At 38.6% G+C, this 22,690-nt stretch overlaps 1 non-coding gene across 1 annotated transcript; it reads left to right on the forward strand.

Annotated features, from left to right (window-relative positions):
- Positions 1–1,750: 1,750 nt before the first annotated feature.
- LOC113000529 (small nucleolar RNA R71) lies at positions 1,751–1,857 on the forward strand. The gene has a single exon (XR_003265862.1). It is a non-coding gene; the product is annotated as a small nucleolar RNA R71 (small nucleolar RNA).
- The last annotated feature ends 20,833 nt before the right edge of the window (positions 1,858–22,690 follow it).

Raw genomic sequence — 22,690 nt, forward strand, 5'->3', positions numbered from 1 at the left:
ATGGTCAATTATTTCAGCACGAAATACAGAAAGATCTTCAGATGGGTATTTCATAGCATCCAGAATATTAAAATGAACAGTTATATCACCAAACTCCATGGACAGTGTGCCTGCATAAACATCTATCTTAGTTCTAGCAGTTTTCATAAAGGGTCTGCCTAGAATGATGGGAACTGATCCTTGAGAAAATCCATCTTCCATATTCAAGATATAAAAATCAACAGGGAAAATCAATTCACCAACTCTAACTAAGACATCTTCTATGAAACCAACAGGATAGGCAACACTTCTATTAGCTAAATGAATTACCACATCAGTTGACTGCAAGGGACCTAGAGATAGAGAATTAAAAATCGACAGAGGCATAACACTAACAGAGGCTCCTAAATCTAGCATGGCATTGTCAAACTTACTATTCCCTATAATACAAGGTATGCTGAATGTACCTGGATCTTTGCATTTTTCAGGAATTTGAGGAACAGATTTACCAATCAATGCAGAGACATTTCTGCCCATGCTAATTCGTTCACTTCCTTTAAGCTTCCGCTTATTAGTGCACAGCTCCTTCAAGAATTTGGCATATCTTGGAATTTGCTTTATTGCATCCAACAGAGGTATGTTTACCTCTACTTTTCTAAATGTTTCCAAGATCTCTTTCTCTGCCTCTTCCATTTTTTTGTTGGAAACTGCTCTTGGAGGGAATGGAAGAGGGGGAATGTGCTGCTTCTGCAAATCAGAATTACCTGTGGAAGAAGATTCACCTGCACAGAAATTGTTAGGTAGATTTTTGTCATCACCTTTTTCTGGAATAGAGTGAAGTTTGGCAGGTTCATTTGCAGATGAGGAAGGTGCTACGGGTTGAGGTCCTTGACACTGCTTTCCCGACCTCAATGAAATGGCACTGGCATTTTTGGGGTTTTGGACAGCTTGAGAGGGCAGCTTGTCAGAATTCTGGGACTGTTGTTGATTCAATTGAGTAGCTAATTGTCCCATCTGATTGGTTAAGCTCTGAATGGAGGCTCTAGTCTCTTGCTGAAACTGCATGTTCTGCATAGTCATTTGCCTCACAAGTTCTTCGAGGGAAGGTTGTGGAGGGGCCTCAACTGTTGGCTGTTTCTGGGGTTGTTGCTGTTGTTGGATTGGTGGAGGAATGTATGGTCTGCTTGGGCCAGCAGCATTTTGGAAGGAAGGAGCAGGCTGCTGTTGTTGTTGCTGAGGGCTGGACCATCTGAGGGTAGGGTGATTCCTCCATCCAGGGTTGTATCTGTTGCTGGAAAGGTCATAATTGCTCTGCTGTGGTTGATTTTGCTGCTGAGGTTGAGGAGGTCTATTGTAAATATTTGCAGCATAAGCTTCAGGCTGCTCAATTGCTCCAGGTTGCTGCATGGAAGGGCAAAGGTCTGTATGGTGGTCAGCAGAGGAGCACAAACCACAAACCCTTGCGACAGGTACAGATTTCTTATTCAAAGCCAGCTGGGTTACCAAGTTGACCAACGCATCCAGTTTGCCTTCAAGCTTCTTAGTTTCAGATGATGCAGATGGGTTGGTAGCTACCTCATGCACTCCTCTAATGACTATGGCATCATTTCTGGTGCTAAACTGCTAGGAGTTAGAGACCATCTTCTCAATTAAATTTCTGGCTTCAGCAGGAGTCATGTCTCCAAGGGCTCCACCACTGGCAGCATCTATCATACTTCTCTCCATATTACTGAGTCCTTCATAAAAATATTGGAGAAAAAGCTGTTCTGAAATCTGATGGTGGGGGCAACTGGCACATAGTTTCTTAAATCTCTCCCAGTACTCATACAGGCTCTCTCCACTGAGTTGTCTAATACCTGAGATATCCTTCCTGATGGTTGTGGTCCTAGAAGCAGGGAAAAATTTTTCTAAGAATACTCTCTTAAGGTCATCCCAGCTCGTGATGGACCTTGGAGCAAGGTAATACAACCAGTCCTTTGCCACTCCCTCTAATGAATGAGGAAAAGCCTTCAGAAATATGTGATCCTCTTGGACATCTGGGGGTTTCATGGTGGAGCAGACAATATGAAATTCCTTCAAATGTTTGTGCGGGTCTTCACCTGCAAGGCCATGAAACTTTGGAAGCAAATGAATTAGTCCAGTTTTAAGAACATATGGGACATCCTCATCAGGGTATTGGATGCACAAGCTTTCGTAGGTAAAATCAGGTGCAGCCATTTCCCTTAGAGTCCTCTCACGAGGTGGAGGTTGTGTCATGTTCTCAGAATGTGCAAAATCAGAATGCTCAGAATCAGAATGCTCAAAATTATAATGCTCAAGATCAGGATGTTCAAAATCACCAATAACAGAATGCATAGATTCACCAGTTATGGAATGCTCAGAATGATCAAAAGGTATAAAATGATGCCTAACTAATCTATGAAATGTCCTATCTATCTCAGGATCAAAGGGTTGTAAGTCAGATGGATTGCCTCTAGTCATACACTACATTCAGCATGCACACAACTAGTTGCCTTGTCATGTAAATAAAGGTGTAGGTTTGAACTACAGCTACCCTCAAATGATATCCAAATGACTTGAAATTTTGTGAGCAACCCTATAAAATGATGAGAAGATAGCACAAAAAATTTCAGACAAAAATTCAAAGTCTAACTATGAAAGCTAAAAATGGTAGGTTAAGAAAAATAAGTGAATAAAACTTGAAAAATAAAAAACTTTTGACAGAATCGCTTGTTTTGGACGATGGAGACCTCAGCCGGCCTATGGCGGGCTGCCACGGCGTAGGAAATTTTTTTCTACCCCAAATGCATATATAATAATTGCGATTCTGATAACCGGAGCAAAAGTTATGGCCGTTTGAAGTTTTGACAAACACAAAATTTGCTAGTTTTTTGGAACTTTCAAATCTGACCAAACTAAAGGCTCTAGCTATTTTTCCCACACAATATGGATTAAAAGAAGTTACCACAAAACAATTCAGCCAAAAATAACAACCCTAGCTACTAAAACAAAAAATCTCAAATAATTCAGCATGGGTGGTCGCTAAAATCCGTCTCTAATTGATTTCTACTACTACTCTGTTTTTCCGCAAGCTGATTTCTACTACTACTCTGTTTTCAAGCACAATCTTCACAGCAAAACAACCAAGATTGAAACAGGGGAAACGCTTAATGGAAAAACTGAAACATAACACACATTAAACAAAATACCAGGACACTAAAAAACACTAACACACATACTAACACAATACTAACAATTAAACATAAAACACGAAAGGATTAAACACACAACACTAGCTAGCTATTATGAACCTTTGAACACTGCTCCCCGGCAACGGCGCCAAATTTGATCGAGGCCGTACCCGAATCAAATAAACATGAAAATGCAGTAACTAGGAAGTGATCCTAGGTCGTTTCCCAACGAGCAGTGACAAACCAAATGTTCATAATATACTTGCAGTAACAGTAACGATTGGGGGGTTTTGGTTGCTTTGTGATTAAAGAGCAAAACAAGTAAACTGAAATACGAAACTACTAATATTAAAAACGGGTTGTTTCCTCTGATTCAGAAGCCATTCTCTTATCTTGGGTTGGAGAATTCGTCCCTAACAGTCAACCACTTAATCCAACCCTAATTCAATTTACTAAGCGAAAATCAACTTAGGCTTTTCAATACGTGATTAGGCACCACATACACCAGTTAGTCCTTCGTCCATTAAGCATGAACGCAAGTTAGGCTCAGAGGCAATTAATCGAACACGAAGCGTGCACTGATTAATATTCACGAATTTGGGATACTGGTGAAGGGAGAACTGCCAGGAAACCACATTACAAGCGAAACCTCAAAGAGAGTTGGGCTTCGTCCTAAAAAGGAAACAACACCAGAAAATCTAGCCTTCCATGGATTCAAACAGAAAACGCAATTGAAACATGAAGCAGAAACGTAAATGAACGGAAACGTAAATGAACAGAAACGTAAATGAACAGAAATGTAAAATGGAACAGAAACGTAAATGAGAGTAGAAGAAGAAGCAAGAACGAAATTGTAATTAGAAGCAGAAAACGTAAAATTGCATTACGAACTCAGAAACGTCAAAACAGAAAAACGAAAACCCTAAAACAAAGCTCTGAATAATGAATAGCATAACAGAATAGAATGCCCTGCACGAATCCCAAGGCAGCTATTTAAAAAGAGTCACTCAAAGTCACTGGGCCCTATTACAATACTCTGGCCCAAAACGAAATAAACACTGAACAACATAAAATAAAATTGCAAAATTTCCTAATTAGAAATTAACTAAGGTAAGCGCTGCTTTATTTGCCCTCTTCAAGTCCACAACCAAAATCCGGATTAAGCCCAATGTTTCATTAATTCCTGAAATTAGATTAAAAAAATCAAATTAGCTAATTGAGCCCAAATAATAAAACTGCCTAATTAATTGACAATTAAGACCAATCAATAATTAAAATGGTGCAAAAAGGGTTTAGAAAATAGAAGAAAATGATGGCACAAAATTTGATCGAGGCCGTACCCGAATGAAATAAACATGAAAATGCAGTAACTAGGAAGTGATCCTAGGTCGTTTCCCAACGAGCAGTGACAAACCAAATGTTCATAATATACTTGCAGTAACAGTAACGATTGGGGGGGTTTGGTTGCTTTGTGATTAAAGAGCAGAACAAGTAAACTGAAATACGAAACTACTAATATTAAAAACGGGTTGTTTCCTCTGATTCAGAAGCCATTCTCTTATCCTGGGTTGGAGAATTCGTCCCTAACAGTCAACCACTTAATCCAACCCTAATTCAATTTACTAAGCAAAAATCAACTTAGGGTTTTCAATACGTGATTAGGCACCACATACACGAGTTAGCCCTTCGTCCATTAAGCATGAACGCAAGTTAGGCTCAGAGGCAATTAATGATGTTCCAAACTCTGGAATCGGTGTTTGTCGAAGCCTGCGTCGGCTTGCGGGGCCGCACTGGAATCCTCTTCGATGGTGCCCTTCCTGGACCGCTTCGCAGGGAGCTTCTCCGTAGCCAATTCTAGGTTGCCTCCTAGTAGCGCTTCTTTAACGTCTTGAACCGGACGCGTGATGACTTATCGGTCACGGACCTAGTACTTTGCTTACCTTTGGCTTTGGACTTGGTCGCCAGCTGGTCGGCCACAGGTCGTAGGCAATACTCCAGCCTTTGTAGATAAGCTTAGGGGCTCTGAAGGTGGCGGCGATGCGTCTATTGCCTGCTGCCGGCCATCCCTAGGCTACTGTGGTGTCTCGCCCTGCGCCTGCTTGGGGGGCGCAGTACTTCTTGATGAAATCCCGGTTAATAGGGGGCTTGATGACCTTATAGGTGGCGACGGGCACTACGTAGAACTGACAAAGGCCCGTAATCAGAGCTGGAAACCCCAGGACCCTGTTGGACTTCTCCGGGTCCACTGGGTGTCTAGCGGGCACGATCCCAGCAAACAATAGATGACATCAGAAATTAGTTGAGCGATGTGCATACTTACCTATGTCACAATGGCGTGACCTTGCTGGGGGGATGGGCACCCGGTAGGACTGACAGAGGCCCATAACCAGAGCTGGAAACCCCAAGGCCCTGTTGGACTTCTCTGGGTCCACTGGGTGTCTTGTGGGCGCGATCCCTGCAAATAGTGGATAGCATCAGAAATCACTTGAGCCACATGCATACTTACCTATGTCATGACGGCACAGACCAACTAACACTTTGGCAAAGGGAGATCGGAGTTGTGGTGGTGTGCATGATCCACACTCGTCTCCTTGCAGCGGCTGGGTGAAATCTTGCCCAGGTATGCATAGTAGCTGCACGATAGCCTCCCTCTCTGGTTGTGCTCGCACAGTTGGTCGCCCTCCAATATTAGGGGGTGGCCCAGGACCTGATAAAAGCAAACTACTAGCCCTTCACCCGGGAGCACAGGCCTCGATTAAGCATTAAGGGCGGAGGACCTTGAGTTCTCTGAAGACGTAGATGTGGAGTCCTATGAAGGCGAGGGCGTGCAGCCCTATGAAGGTGAGGGCGTGTAGTCCTCTGAAGACGAGGGCGTGTAGCCCTCTGAACGTGAGGACGTGTAGTCCTCTAAAGGTGAGGGCGTGTAGCCCTTAAAAGGGGAGGACGTGTAGTCCTCTAAAGGTGAGGATGTGTAGCCCTCGGAAGGCGAGGACGTGTAGTCCTCTGAAGGTGAGGGCGTGTAGTCCTCTGAAGGTGAGGGCGTGTAGCCCTCTGAAGGCGAGGACGTGTAGCCCTCTGATGGCGAGGACGTGTAGCCCTCTGATGGCGAGGACGTGTAGTCCCCTGAAGGCGAGGGCGTGTAGCCCTCTGAAGGCGAGGACGCGTAGTCCTCTGAAGGTGAGGGCGTGTAGCCCTACGAAGGCGAGGACGTGTAGTCCTCTAAAGGCGAGGGCGTGTAGCCCTCTGAAGGCGAGGACGTGTAGTCCTCTGAAGGCAAGGACGTGTAGTCCTCTAAAGGCGAGGACGTGTAGTCCTCTGAAGGCGAGGACGTGCAGTCCTCTAAAGGGGAAGACGTGCAGTCCTTTGAAGGCGGGGACGTGCAGTCCTCTGAAGGGGAGGACGTGTAGTCCTCTGAAGGTGAGGACGTGTAGTCCTCTGAAGGCGGGGACGTGCAGTCCTCTGAAGGCGAGGATGTGCAGTCCTCTAAAGGCGAGAACGTGTAGTCCTCTGAAGGTGAGGGCATGTAGTCCTCTGAAGGCGAGGACATGTAGTCCTCTAAAGCGGAGGACGTGTAGCCCTCTGAAGGCGAGGACGTGTAGTCCTCTGAAGGCGAGGACGTGTAATTCTCTAAAGGTGAGGACGTGTAGTCCTTTGAAGGCGAGGACGTGTAGCTCTCTGAAGGGGAGGACGTGTAGTCCTCTGAAGGTGTGGGCGTGTAGCCCTATGACGGCGAGGGCGTGCAACCTTCTGAAGGTGAGGACGTGTAGCCCTCTAAAGGCGAGGACCTGTAGTCCTCTGATGACGAGGACGTGTAGTCCTCTAAAGGTGAGGGCGAGTGGCCCTCTGAAGGTAAGGGTGTGTAGCCCTCTGAAGGCGAGGGCGTGGAGCCCTCTGAAGGTGAGGATGTGTAGCCCTCTAAAGGTGAGGGTACTAGTACCCAAAGGTCCACCCTTTTGAGAAAGCTAGAGATTGACTCATTGAGAGGGCCGGTCATTCCAAATTCAAAAAGATTGGACATTAGATGCAGGAAATCTATGTAGTTAACATGATTTTTAGGGATCCAGATGCATGCAACCTTTGTCTTGAAATGCGGACTTCATATGCAACAATGCAATGTAATGGAAAGTCGTACAATGTTCATGATATTCTTTCCCTATTTTGTGCTTTTGATTTTGATTTGATTGTTTTTGGAAAACACAGATTGACTGTCCTTTTGAAAGAAGTGATAATTCATGCAACCTTATCGTATCTTTTGCAAATCTCTTCGGGAACTCCCTCAGAGTGTATGTTCTGTTTGATTTAGTCAGTTGACCATTTTGGAGTGACGGCAATAGAGCTATTTGACATTTAATCAATCCATTGAAATCTTAGGGTTTGTCCCCCTTTTTTTTGTTTAAAAACATTGATGGGTGAGAACTTTTGATTTGCCCCTAGGTTCGCTTGAGGCTCATGCACGGTGCCCCTCATTGCCTTAGTGTAAGGCTTTGAGGTACTAATCGTTGTCTTTCGTCATGACCTTGTAGAGGGAACCCATTGGGTGAGAACTTCTAATCTACCCCTAGGTTCCCTTGAGGTTTTTGCATGGTGCCTTTCATTGCCCTAGTGTAGGGCTCTGAGGTATCCATCGTTGTTTTGTTTTCACAACCTTGTAGCAAAGAAGAATGAAATAAGCGGTTGATTCTCGCAAAACAAATTTTTCAAGGACGAGAAATAGTTGAAGGATTTTTTCAGTTGACGGGTTAAGTCAAATGACTCCTATTCTTGATAACTCGCTTCTCTCTATAAAAGACAAACTTTCCAGAATGATAAAATGAGGTCACATGAACGTCTGTATTTTTACTTGAAAACACAGTCAATCAAATGTTTTTTTCCTTTTCTGCTTTACTCGTTGTTTACGGCATCCTCACCAAATGTGTAGCATGAGTAATTTCTAATTGAACAGTCTTGGAAGTCCAAACTCAGGAGCACAGGTCGCTTGAGCAAACAAACCAATGGCTTGCACCCATATTCTAGTGCAAGCAAAGATGTAATTATGAGAGGATGAGGGACAAAGATGTCAAATTTATCCATTTTATTTAGCATTGTAATTGTGGTTTACAATAATGGTATAAACTTGAAAATCCTGATGAGTCATTAGAGACATCTAACAACAGCTTTCAAAATTGCCCCATGTGTGGTGTCACTTGTCAATGTTAGGATTCACAAGCGATTCTCCTCAAATTTCAGCCAGCCCGCATCAATTAGACTTTTCACCTTACGCTTCAAGGTCATACAATGCTCAATGGAATGTCCATGAACTCCTCCATGATATGCACATGTTGTATTCGAGTCGTATCCTCGGAAAAATGGAGGTTGAGGAACCCTAGCAAGGGTTATGGCTACCATTGCATTATCAAGTAGATATGGGAGCAAGTTAGCATATTACACCGGAATTTGGGGTGAATCCTACAGGCTTTTTGCTGCAAAATTCCTTTTTGGTTTGTGTTTTGGTTTTCGCTTAGTATTGGATGTGCGGCCAGCAAACTTTGTGGATGATTTGGGGATAGCCTTTGTGGATGACTAGGTGGTGGGTAATGAGAAGGGCCGATATTGGCTGAGCGATGACATTGTTGGGCTGGTAGGAAGTTTGGCCATGTAGGAATGGCAGCCACAACATGGGTTCCTTCCTCATTCTCATCCTCTTCATTTGCCCCAGTTTTCTCCTTCGTCCAAGCAGGATGATTAAATTTGCCTCTTTTCAAACCTACTTCAATCCTTTCGTCGGTGAAAACTAAATCAGCAAAGCTTGAAGGTGTGCAACCCACCATCTTTTCATAGTAGAACACTGGTAATGTGTCTACTATCACGGTTATCATCTCCCTTTCCGTCATTGGAGGTGCCACCTGGGCTGCCTGGTCTCTCCACCTTTGGGTGTATTCTTTGAAAGATTCGTGCCCCCTTTTTGCACATGTTCTGTAGTTGCATCCTATCCGGAGCCATATCAGAATTGTACTGATACTACCTAACGAAGGCAACCATTAGGTCTTTCCAAGAATGGACTCGGGAAGGTTCCAAGTTAGTGTACCAGGTAATAGCTACCCCAGTAAGACTTTCTTGGAAGAAATGTATCAGCAGTTCCTCATCTTTTGTGTATGCCCCTATCTTCCGACAATACATCTTTAGATGGTTCTTGGGGCAAGTAGTCCCCTTGTACTTGTCAAAGTCCAACACCTTGAACTTGGGAAGGGTGATGATATTGGGTACTAGGAACAACTCTTCTAGGTTAGCAAAGGCATAATCTTTGCCTCCTTCAATGTCCCTGAGGCTTTCCTCTAGATGATCCAACTCTCTCATTTCTACCAGAGCATGAGGGTTTTTACCCGCTATGGAATGCAAGGGGTGTGGTTGTGGGTGATACTGAGGGCCCTCCAAAGTGTTTTGCAGGGGTACATCACCAACTGCTTGTCCTTCAGTGGCATATCCGAGGCAAGGCTCGAAGTCGGCTAGATTGTGGTAGGGCATTTCATGTGTCTCCCCATGGGTTGAGAGGCATGTGCATGATCAGATTGAGGTTGTTGGCTTTCAATGAGTATGGGAGCAGAGTTATTGACATCCTCACTGGGAGTGTATGCCACATTGGGTGGTGTATAGTTGGGAGGCAAGCCATATGGTGGGAAGGCATGCTTGTTTTCTGCACTAAATGAGGGCCACCCATACCTCCCAACTCTTTGCCTTCTAAACCTACCATATCTGAGGTTGGATGATTTATTTGGTTGAGGCCATATGGGGGGGTCAGGTCCACCTCAGCAATGGTGCTGGTAGCGGCTATTGCAACCGCATTGACCTCCATTATCTTCTTCATGCTCATCATGGCCTTCATCATTGTGACCATTTGCTCTTTCATGGCCTTCATGTCAGTCTTCATCTGCTCTTGCACCTCCTCTACTTCACTCATTACTCTAGCTCTAGCACGGGTTCGGTAAGGGCGCCGTAAAGCGTGTTCTTTTCTTTTTGATAACAATGATTAAGTTCATTTTTTTTCAAGGAAAGAATGCAATGAGCAATGCAACCAATGAAAAGCATGGATGTATGCGACTGATGCATAGTTAAAGTATTGCAAATTTTTACGCATGACATGGGGTTGAATCAATTTAGATTTTCAATATGGTCTATGACATCTTTGTCAAGGTGAAAAAGGAAGTAACAAGGACATCAACAATCCTAAATGTATTTGGCAGTAGATGAAGCAGCGATGTAACTCGATCCATCTTTTGCCCCAATTTTTTGCAAGATGGTTACTTCCATACTTCAACTTGACTTGATGAACCTTTTCATAAAAGCATGAGCTTGGTTCAACCCTATAATCCAAGGAATGGCAATTCTGATCGCCAATACTTCAACAACATTTCATAGGGATGAAAGACTCGGGAATACGCATGCTATGCATGGAAAATGTAATTATGAGATTGAGATGCCCGAAGAAACATCATTTCCTAGTTAACCACGCATTAGGTACCATGCTTAATCATTTTGTTGTTTTTTTTTTGAGAAATGGGTTTATGATCCCAACATGGTTGGCTCATGGTACCTAAGAATGCAGTGTGAATTTTCACGCTTCCTTTTTTTGTTTTTGTTTTGCAAAGGAAAATGCAAGGATCATGCATGAGTAAACATGAAAATAAAAGGTATACAAAAAGCATGTTAGATGAGATGCATGGTGATGAAATGACTTATGCAAAATGCAATGCATGAAATGATAAGTGACAAATGCAGGAATGATACGTCCATTACGAGGCCATGAAGAAATGCTTATGCAATGCATGATATGAATGCATTTACGAACACGAGAGCCCGGAAAATCATCTCTTCTTACTTGCACATTCGGGGGCGCAGTGCCCCATGTGTGTAGTTAAGAAGGTGATATGGACTTTCCGGCTTCCCGTGACAAAAGATGAGACCAACATACAATGCATGCGTGACGACATGATGCAGATGCGCAACAGCGCAACAGGGGGATGTACACAGCACGACAATATCCTCAAATAATCACACAGTAAAGGCGCACATGACATTTAGGTTATATGCATGACAGTGTTTTAAAGGCACACAACGTGTTCGCTTCGTGCCCTTATTTTAGGGACCTAAACGGGAGGAACTAAAAGGCTTTTAGTGATCATTCCCAAGGTGGTCATATCTCTCTTGATGGTTTCTAGAGGTATCATCCCCTTTGAAAAACATATTGCGGCAGTAGGGAATACCGACAACAATATGTTATCAAAGAGAAAAACTCTAGATGAGGGTTCACTATTATCAAGCAAGTCGGAGACCCAACATGACCATAGATTCACCTCCACTCCTTATGTTCCCATGGACCTGGGTATAGGGCCCCTTTTCAACTCACCGTGTGTACAAATAGTGTTGGTGTTTGTGTGCATCAAATGAATAAATATCTATCTCATGCATACATTTCAAAAACACACTAAAAGCATCAAAGAGTTATATACAAGAACATAAGAGAAATAAAAGGAAACCGACAAAAGAGGAAGTCATGATATTGCACGAGATTAGAAGGTCTAACTCTCTAAAAATAGTCCCCAGTGGAGTCGTCAACTGTTGCAACCTACCCTTTGGCGGGAGGGTGACGCGTGGGCTCACGAGTACGTCTTCCAAGGGAGGAAGGCACGCGGAGTCGCCACCAACATTTATTCGAGGAAAACGTCAGAAAAACCAGAAAGGTGTGGTCTACGAACTTTATTCGTGAAAGGTTCGGGAGTTGTTTTTACGCATGGAGAAGGTATTAGCACCCCACGCGTTCGTCACAAGGGATGACAGCCTTTAATCGAGTGTGCAAGACATGACTTCAAAATTATGTATTTTTTCCTTTTTTATGTTTTTATGTATTTTCCCTTTTTTTATGTTTTTTTGCTTTTTGTGGGCCTTTTGTATTTTTTATCTTTTTGTGGTCGACAAGGGTGTTTCCCTTGCTCCTACGTATCCTCAATTCCGATGAGGAAATCAGACCTACATAGTTCTTTTAGAACTAAACGTTAGTTATGTTGTTTTGATCTTTTTCTGCAAGATCGATTTTAACCGAACAAAAGTCGTTTAAGGCGTTGGACCATTAAACGATCTTTTGATTTTTGGAAAGGAGAGAAACGTTAAGGCGTTGGACCATTAACAATCTCTTGGTTTTTGAAAGGAGAGAAACGTTAAGGCGTTGGACCATTAACGATCTCTTGGTTTATGAAAGGAGAGAAACGTTAAGGCGTTGGACCATTAACGATCTCTTGGGGTGGTCGACAAAAGTGGGGATTTTGCTCCTACGTATCCTTAATTGTGATGAGGAAATCAGACCTACGTAGTTCTTGCAAAAGTGGTAAAGTTACGTGTTGATTTTATGCTTTTGAACGGTCCATGTTAACCGATAAAAGCAAACAGGACTGTTTAAGGCATTGGACCATAAAACGGTTTCAAGTGATTTTTGTGGACAAAGCTTGATTTGTGAGTTGATTTTAGCCTTGGTTTCACTTTGGTTATTAGTCAATTAATTCAAGGAAACTTTCAAAGAAAAAAGTCCGATTGATTTTTCTTGATTATTTTTTTTTCAAGATAGTTTGATTATTTTATTTTTATTTTGCTTTTTTTGGTTTAACCGATGTTACAACGTGAACAATCGGTTAGATTTTACTTTAACAGTGATTAAACGACATTACAACACAAATGATCGATTGAAATTCATTTCATCATTTATTAGGCGAGATAACGGCTTAAAGAAACGGTTAAAGCACGTTAAAAATGGAAGAAAAGAAAATCGAAAGTGAACGAGATGAAGATGAAAGCAAACAAAACAAGAAATGAATTGAAAGTCTCAGATTCGAACACTTACTGGTTGAAGAATGAAGAACGAATGAAGAACGAACGAAGAACGATGAAGAACGAAGGAAAATCTTCACAGATTTGCTCACGGAAACGTTTCGAAAGCGTTACGGAAGCATTTCGACTTGATTTTTCTTCACGGAATGTTTTTTACCCAAAATAGCTGAAATGCATAGCCTAGGGGTCATGAACATTTTTGAAACAGTCCCCTTCCCCTATTAATAAGGAAAAAAAGGGAGGTGCTTGCCTCCCAGAGGCTTCTTGAGAAAGATTTCTGAGCGCACCTCGATTACTAAGTTCGCCCTCCTTTTTGTACTTTACAAAAAAGTTATGGAAGCCTTACGGAAGTGTTTAGGATTTGATTTTCCTCTTTTTTCTCTTCCCTTTCACCAATATTAAGTGAAATATGCTTACCCAAGGTTTTCAGAAATTTTACGGAAGCATTACGGAAGTCTCGGAAGCCCCGGAAACTAGTTTTCAACAAAACATGGAGGAGCTTGCCGCCCAGTTACTTCCTCCTTAAGCAACCCAAGGCCTAGATTTGAATTGCTATTTACACCCCTATCTTGATAAGTTCACCCCCCCCCATTTTTGTGTTTTTGACTGTTTTCTTTCCGAAATCTCACGAAACTTTACGAATTCCACTGCGATGAGTGTTAAGCCTTCCAAAGTTATCAACAATGGTCCTCGGATGAAATTAGAGTGTAACAGTTTATTTACACTCACCCCACTTTGGTAAATGCACTCTCGTTTTCGTGTTTTTGACCGGTTTCTTCCTGAAACATCTCGGAACTTTACGGATTCCACAATGATGGGTGTTAAACATTTTGAGGTGGTCAAACGAAGGTCGCATGCCGACAAACAATGGTCCCCGAAAGAAATTAGGGTATGACAGGAACTAATGAGATTAAATCACCATGAGGAGAATGATAAGAAAAAGAAAGGAATCGCACTTAAAGCTTCATCCTCAATTCAAGAAGGTAGTGATAAAGAAGATTTGAATGAAATAGATGAAGATGATGATTTCAGTTTCTTTGTAAAGAGGTTCAACATATTTCTAAGAAACAAAGGAAATCAAAGAAGATCAAATTTCAAATCAAAGAAAAGAGAAGATTCATCCTCTCTTCCAAAATGTTATGAATGCAATCAACCAGGACATCTGAGAGTTGATTGCCCAAGTTTCAAGAAAAGAATAGAAAGATCTGAAAAGAAAACTTTCAATGATAAGAAAGCAAAGAAGGCTTACATCACTTGCGAAGACAACGATATGGATTCATATGAAGATTTAGAAAATGAAGTTGTGAACCTGAGTCTGATGGCCAAAAATTATGAAAGCGATGAACAGGTAACATCTTCTGACAATAACTTATCTTTTTCATTTGATGAATTACAAGATGCATTCACTGATTTACATAAAGAATCAGTCAAACTTACAAAACTAGTTTCATTTTCTAAGAAAACTATTTCAAACTTAGAAAAAGAAGTTTTAAAATTAAATGAAAAATTAGAAAATCTTAGAACTGAAGTCAAAACTTTAAAACCAATTGACACAAATCAATCTTCCACCATAAAAGTAATACATGATAATAAAGAAGCATCTAACTCTTGTAATTGTTGTAACAAGTTTATAAAAGAAATCAAGGATCTGAAAAATTCTCTTGCTAGATTTTCTATTGGCAAAAATAATTTAGATATTATATTAGGAAAGAAAAGATGTGTTTTTGATCAGGTTGGATTAGGATATAAACCTGATAAACAACAAAAATTTTATAAAAATTTCTTTGCATCCACACAAAAGAATAGTTCTCCTTTCTTAACTTGTTTTTACTGTGGAAAGAAAGGACATGGTGCATCTACATGCTATTTTAGGAAAAATAGTAATAATATTAAAATGATATGGGTTCCAAAAGGATCTTTTATCAAAACTGACACACAAGGACCCAAGAAAGTTTGGGTACCTAAGTCATAAACATGATCATATAGGTTTCTTTGAAGAAGAGTTGGTACATAGATAGCAGATGCTCTAAACACATGATGGGAGATGCATCAAAGTTCACTCATATTTCTCCCAAGAAAAGTGGACATGTGACTTATGGCGACAACAATAAAGGTAGAATTCTTGGAGTCGGAAAAATAGGTACGAATTCATCTACCTCCATTGAAAATGTTCTACTTGTTGACGGTCTTAAGCACAATTTGCTAAGTGTTATTCAATTATGTGATAAAGGCTATCTAGTATCATTTGACTCTCATAATTGTGTCATTGAAAACAAACATGATAGAAATATAAAGCATATAGGCTATAGATCAAATAATGTTTACATGATAAATTTAGATAAAACACCAAATAAAGATCAATGTTTTCTTAGTAAAGATGATGATCCATGGTTATGGCATAAAAGAATTGCCCATTAAATAAAATGATTTCTAAAGATTTAGTTATTGGTTTACCAAAACTTAAATTTGAAAAAGATAGATTATGTGATGTTTGTCAAAAAGGAAAACAAGTAAAGGTTTCTTTCAAATCAAAGAATATGGTGACTACAACTCAACCCTTACAACTTTTGCATATGAATCTTTTTGGCCCCTCTAGAACTATGAGTTTTGGAGGAAACTACTATGCTCTTGTTATAGTTGATGATTACTCCAGATTTACATGGACATTATTTCTCACTCATAAAAGAGATGTTTTTCATGCTTTCAAGAAACTTGCTAAAATTATTCAAAATAAGAAAAATCTCAAAATTTCATTTATTAGGAGTGATCATGGAGGAGAATTTGAAAATAAGGATTTTGAATCATTCTGTGATGAAAATGGCATTGAACACAATTTTTCTGCACCTAGAAACCCTCAACAAATTGGATTAGTTGAGAGGAAAAATAGATTTTTAGAAGAGATAGCCAAAACTTTGCTTAATGATACAATCCTTCCTAAATATTTTTGGGCTGAAGCTATAAATAATGCATGCTATATTATGAATAAAGCTTTAATTAGACCAATCTTAAAGAAAAATCCATATGAATTATACAACGGAAGAAAACCAAACATTTATCATCTTCATGTGTTTGGATGTAAATGTTTTGTGCTAAACAACGACAAAGACAACTTAGATAAGTTTGATGCAAAATCTGATGAAGGTATATTCCTTGGCTATTCCTTACACAGTAAAGCATTTAGAATTTATAACAAAAGAACTATTATCATTGAAGAATCTATCCATGTTGCTTTTGATGAAACTAACCCAATTTTGCCAAGAAAGGATATTCTAGATGATATTTCAGATTCTTTAGAAGGAATGCATATTCATGGTGAAGATCACCAAGGCAAAGGAAAGGGAAATGATGAAGAATTTCAAATTGATGAAACAAAAACAAGTGCAGATCTTCCAAGAGAGTAGAGAACTTCTAGATATCATCCTCTTGACAACATCATTGGTGATATATCAAAAGGGGTAACAACTAGACACTCTCTCAAAGATATTTGCAATAATATGACTTTTGTTTCTTTTATTGAACCTAAAAATTTAAAAGAAGCCATAATTGATGAAAACTGGATTATAGCTATACAAGAAGAGTTAAATCAATTTGAAAGAAATAAAGTTTGGGAATTAGTTGGGAAGCCTGATGATCATCCAATTATAGGACATTTTCAATGTTTGGGTACCTAAGTCATAAACATGATCATATAGGTTTCTTTCAAGAAGAGTTGGTAGATAGATAGCAGATGCTCTAAACACATGACGGGAGATGCATCAAAGTTCACTCATATTTCTCCCAAGAAAAGTGGACATGTGACTTATGGCGACAACAATAAAGGTAGAATTCTTGGAGTCGGAAAAATAGCTACGAATTCATCTACCTCCATTGAAAATGTTCTACTTGTTGACGGTCTTAAGCACAATCTGCAAATCAAGCAAACAAAGAATGGAATATTTATCAATCAATCAAAATATTGCAAAGACCTAATTCACAAATTTGGGATGGAAAATGCTAAACACATGGCTACTCCAATGAGTACTGCTTGCTATTTGGATAAGGATGAAACCGGTCAGTCAATACACATTAAGAAATATCGAGGTATGATCGAATCTTTTCTTTATTTATCTGCTAGCGGACCTGATATAATGTTTAGTGTTTGTATGTGTGCTAGATTTCAAGCAAATCCCAAAGAATCACATCTTAGTGCAGTTAAGAGAATCATGAGATATCTATTAAGCACTATTAATCTAGGATTATGGTATCCTAAAAATTTCACTTGCAATCTAATAGGATATTCTAATTCTGATTTTTCCGGTTGCAAAATTGATAGAAAGAGCACTAATGGAACCTGTCATTTCATTGGCTCTGCTCTAGTTTCATGGCATAGTAAGAAACAGAATAGTGTTGCTTTATCCACTGCTGAAGCAGAATATATTTCTACTGGTAGTTGTTGTGCACAGATACTTTGAATGAAACAATAACTTTCTGACTATGGAATAATTCTTGATCATATTCCCATTCGATGTGATAACACAACTGGAATAAACCTATCTAAAAATCCTGTTCTGCACTCAAGAACCAAGCATATTGAGATTAGACATCATTTCTTGAGATATCATGTTCAAAAAGGGGATTATGTACAAGAATTCGTTGACACAAAGAATCAGTTAGCTGGTATCTTTACAAAACCTCTCCCCAAAGAAACCTTCTTTGCTATTAGAAGAGAATTAGGACTCTTAGATATCAATGACTTAGATAAATAGTTCATTTGTTCGATTATTATTTTCTTTTCTTATGATTGTTAATTGTTTATTGTCCTTGATGATTGTGTTTGCCTTTTTGATCATTATTGTTGATTGTGGTTTAATAATTTTTTTTGCTTGAGTATTGATTATCTTTGATGATTCTGTTTTGTTATTTCTAATGATTGTTGATTGTTGTTGTTGATTGCTCTTGAAATTTTGATTGTCTTTAATGTATATGTTTGAATGTTTTGGTGCTTATTTTGATAGTATATTTTGATTGTTTATTGTTATTGATTTTTTTTATACTTTATAAGATTTGTGAGTGAAATATAGTTAGATTTTATAAAAAATTCTATGTGTTTAGGGTCTGGTAATCAATTACCACTCCCTGTAATCGATTACCATAGAACAGGCCTTGTAATCGACTACAGCAGGTTGTAATCGATTACCAGAGGGCTTCTGATAGTTACAAGATAAGCCTGTAATCGATTACCATGAGTCGTAATTGATTACAGCTCATCCTTGTCTATAAATACCTCGCTTTCTCTCTCTTTGCGCAGAACCCTTTCTTCCTCCTTCTCCTTGACAATGCCCAACCTTCTCCAAACTTCAAATCCTCATAACTTTCTCATTTCTTGGCCAAATCACTTCAAACAAAGCTCAAATTTCTTCTTTTTCAATTTTCTACAAAGCCCACTGATCAAAATTTGCTGAAACAAGCTCAAATGGCAAAATCCTCGAAGAAGAGAAAGGGATCTTCCTCCACCACCACTGCTACAGGCCAAAGCCGCCATGGCACATCCGGTGATCCACCAGCACCAAATCCTCCTTCCTTTTCATCTCCCAGGTCATTAACTCTGTTTTATTCCGATGACCAGTGTTAGAGGTATTATTTCCAATTCTTCAATCGTGTTATTCTTAACCCTAAGTATTTAGATGTCGAATTCTTTGATGGTGAAACATTTGATTGTTACTAAGTGTTTCAAAATTCTGAACTAGTTGAATTTATGTCTCTGAAATTTCCCTATTGTCCTGAATTAGTTAGAGTCTTTTACAATAATCTGAATATTCAGGATGGAGTCATTTTTTCTGAGGTGCATCAAATCCCAATTATTATTGATCAATCCCTATTTTATTCTCTAACTAAACTGAGTAGTCAGGGTGTTCCTTTTGAGGGCACTCTAGTTGATGACTGGAAACATGTTTATTCTAGTCTTGATGCTCGTAAAATGATATGCACTGACCATGCTGATATGATCGGCAGATTGTTGGCTGGGTCATTTACCTTTGAGTGTCGCATCATGCACTATGTTCTTTATCGAATTTTGCTTCCTAGGTCCACCAATCTTGCTCAAGCCTCTGAAGAGGATTTAATCTTGTTATGGGCTCTTCAAATCGGTCATCAAATTGACTGGGCCCATCTTGTTAGGTACCGAATGCATAAGGCATTATAGGCCAATGCACCTTTTCCATATTCCCATCTTGTTACCTTATTTCTTCAGCATTTCAATGTCCCTTTAGATGATGAACCTTTTGTTAAGGTTAAAAGATCTTTTACCATTGGTGTTGGTGTTGTTACTTCTTTCGAATACCGGAAAGACATGGATGGCCAATAGGTGTGTAAGCAAGACCTGCCACCACCCATTCCCAATGAGCGTACACCGTCTCCACCACCGCAACGGGGTGACTCTTCTTCCTTATTAACTGAAGTCCTCACTGAGCTACGGGATCTTAGAGCTTTTGTCGGTGATCGCTTTGATGAAATGGACTCCCGTATCACGCGTCTTGAAGATGATATGAGCTTCATCCGACGTTGCTTTGATCCACCTGCCGATTCTTAGATGTTTCTAGTATTCTAAGTCCTTAATTCTCTAGACATTTTTACTATTTTGCCTTGTATTTGGCTTTAGTTATTTAGTAATTTGGTTAATTTTGTGTTTTAATTTGGATGTTTTTCATTTGGTTGCTCTTTGCTTTGGATATTTAGTTTGTGATTTCATTTGCTTTGGATATTTATCCTTTGCTTGGCTTATGATTTGCTTTGGTTATTTAGCCTTTGATTGATCTTGCTTTGATTACATTTTTGGATAAGTTATGCTGATTACTCTAGATATTTTTGTGAATTTGATATTTTTCTCCGTTCTTTTTGGCTTTTTGATGTTGCCGAAGGGGGAGAGAAACTAAGGGGTAGATCTTATTTAAAAACTAGGCAATAAACTGCAAATTTAAGGGGGAGTAAGGGTGAGTGCACGTTTTGCAAATCGTATATCGTTTATCTTGTTTTCAGATTGTTGTCATCATCAAAAAGGGGGAGATTGTAGATGCATATGCTGTATGAAGATTTCGATGATGCCAAAAGATTAAAGATATTCAACGTTGATTCAAGTCAAGATCAAGAAATCTAGAGAAACGATTTACAAATAGTTCTTTATATGTTAAAAGAATCTCTTAAAGAGGTTGCAAAGGTTTGGCCTTAGAAGTTAAGCTTTCAAATATTTTACAAAGTATTTAAGCAAGTATTTCATTTTGAAAAAATGTATTTTTCTCTCTGGTAGTCAATTACCCGAGGCTGTAATCGATTACCAGAAGCACAAATGGTTTTAACAGCTTTCATAAAGAGTTTGAATTTGGATTTTAAAAGGTGTAATCGATTACCACTATTGTGTAATCGATTACCAGACATGAAAATTTTGAAATTCAAACTGAAGAGTCATAACTCCTCAAAATTAATTGTGTAATCGATTACCACACATCTGTAATCGATTACGAGTGAGGAAATTTTGAAAATAACTCTAAAAAGTCACAACTCTTCACAAGTTTTTTGAAAGGTCACCAAAGGCCTATAAATATGTAACTTGTACTCAAAATTCTTGAGAGTTTTTCAGAACATTCATTGTCCCATCCTCTCACAAAAAAAAAACCTTTGGCCAAACACTTGCAAAATCATTAAGGATTCTTATAAGTTTTTCAACTTGTATCATTTTTCTCTAAAAGAGAGAGAGAAATATTCTTCTGTACTTAAAAGCAAACGATTGTTAATCAAGAGACAGTGAGTCTCTTGATTTGTAAAGTTCTCTTAACACAAGGGAAGGGTATCCCTGGGTGATTCAGAAGTTGTAAAGGGATTTACAAAGTTAGTGGAAATCTCAAGTGGGTTACTTGAGGACTGGACGTAGGCACAAGGTGTGGCCGAACCAGTATAAAACTGAGTTTGCATTTCTCTTTTCCCTAAACTCCTTTGATTTATTGCATTTTAATTTTACTTTGCATATTTAGAGAAGTTTCAAGTACATTGTTTTTTTACTTCTTTTCAATTAAGTTTACATATTCCTTTTTAAAGAGAGAATTAAAATTTGTTAGGGGAAATTTTTTAAATTTAATTCACCCCCCTCTTAAGTTATTAAGGCCATTTGTTTAACAATCCACGTGAGGAGCATCCTCAGCAACAACAGTGACTTCTCATTGCGTACTTGCGGATGTTGTGGGCCTTTGCCGCTGAGGAGCATCATTTGAATCACGATTATCTTCTCTTCCCAGGGCTCTTCCTATAACTCTGCCTAAGGTACGATCTAAACCTCTAATTCTAACCATAATCTGTAAATTTGCACATACATAAAAATTTATGTCAAAATTCAAAACAATACTTAAATCAATTACAATATAATCATTCCTAAATAAAAAAATTATTTTAGAGTTAAAAGCAAAACAAAATCAATATATTTAGAATTAAAAGAAATAACTATTTAAAAACATAATTCAAAATAAACAATTTTTTATTTATCTAATAAACAATAACTATTTACAAACAAATAATAAAATAATATATTTATATTTCATACAAAAAAACTATTTAAAAACAAATACAAAATTAATATATTTACAATTAAAATAAATAACTATTTCAAAACATAAATCAAAATAAACTATTTTTATTTAAAACACAAACAATACCTATTTTGAAAACAAAATTAAAATTCATATATCTACAATTACAAAAAAATAAATATTTAAAATCATAATTCAAAATAAACTATTTTTTATTTATAAAATAAAGAGTAACTATTTACAAACAAAAAAATAATATATTTATATTTCATTAAAAAACCTATTTAAAAACAAAAACTAAATAATAATTTTTATATAAAAAAACTTTTACTATTAAAAAATTTAATTTAATTTATTTTTTAATAATTTTAAAAATAACATACGGATTATGTAATCCGTATGTGTTATATGGATCAGGTGATCCGTATAAGACATACAGATTATATAATCCCTATGTAGCATACGAAACCCAACCACCACCCAGCAGCCATTAATGAAGGAGAAAGAAGCTTATCTCGATGGTAGAAGCGGTAATAGAGACGTCCTCAATGCCGACAATGGAAGCAGCCAATGGCGGCGGCACGGAGGAAACCAATGAAGAGGAACCAGGAAGACGAACGCGCAGGGTGAAGAAGAGGAACCAAGAAGACAAAGGCACAGGGTGAAGAAGAGGAGACGATGACACAGCGTACGGACATGAACAGTAGCGCAGGAAGGGAGGGTTTTTTAAATTTAAGTGAAGAGCATTTTTGTCACTTCACTTAAATTGTTGGGTGCACCAGCAATAATGCGGTTAATTTAATAGGAGGATGAAGGCATAATGAGGTTAATTTAATTTTGTATCAAATCATTGAATTAATCCTCCTAGTATATTTATGATATCATATTGTTCTCATTTTTTTAACATCAATTTGAAATTTGGTTTTATGAAATGATCAAAATTTGGAAAAAGTGTTTTATAACATTGGTATTTTGGATGAGCATTGTAATTTTGAATATATTAACTTGAAGTACTATCCTTTTTACATACTTATCATCTATGAATATTTTAGCAGCTATGATGTTGCCAAGTTAAATTCTTGATTAATGATTATGTTTTTAAGTAAAATCACTTCT

The sequence above is a fragment of the Glycine max genome, chromosome 19 (genome assembly GCF_000004515.6).
Source record: "Glycine max cultivar Williams 82 chromosome 19, Glycine_max_v4.0, whole genome shotgun sequence".
Lineage (NCBI taxonomy): Eukaryota > Viridiplantae > Streptophyta > Magnoliopsida > Fabales > Fabaceae > Glycine > Glycine max.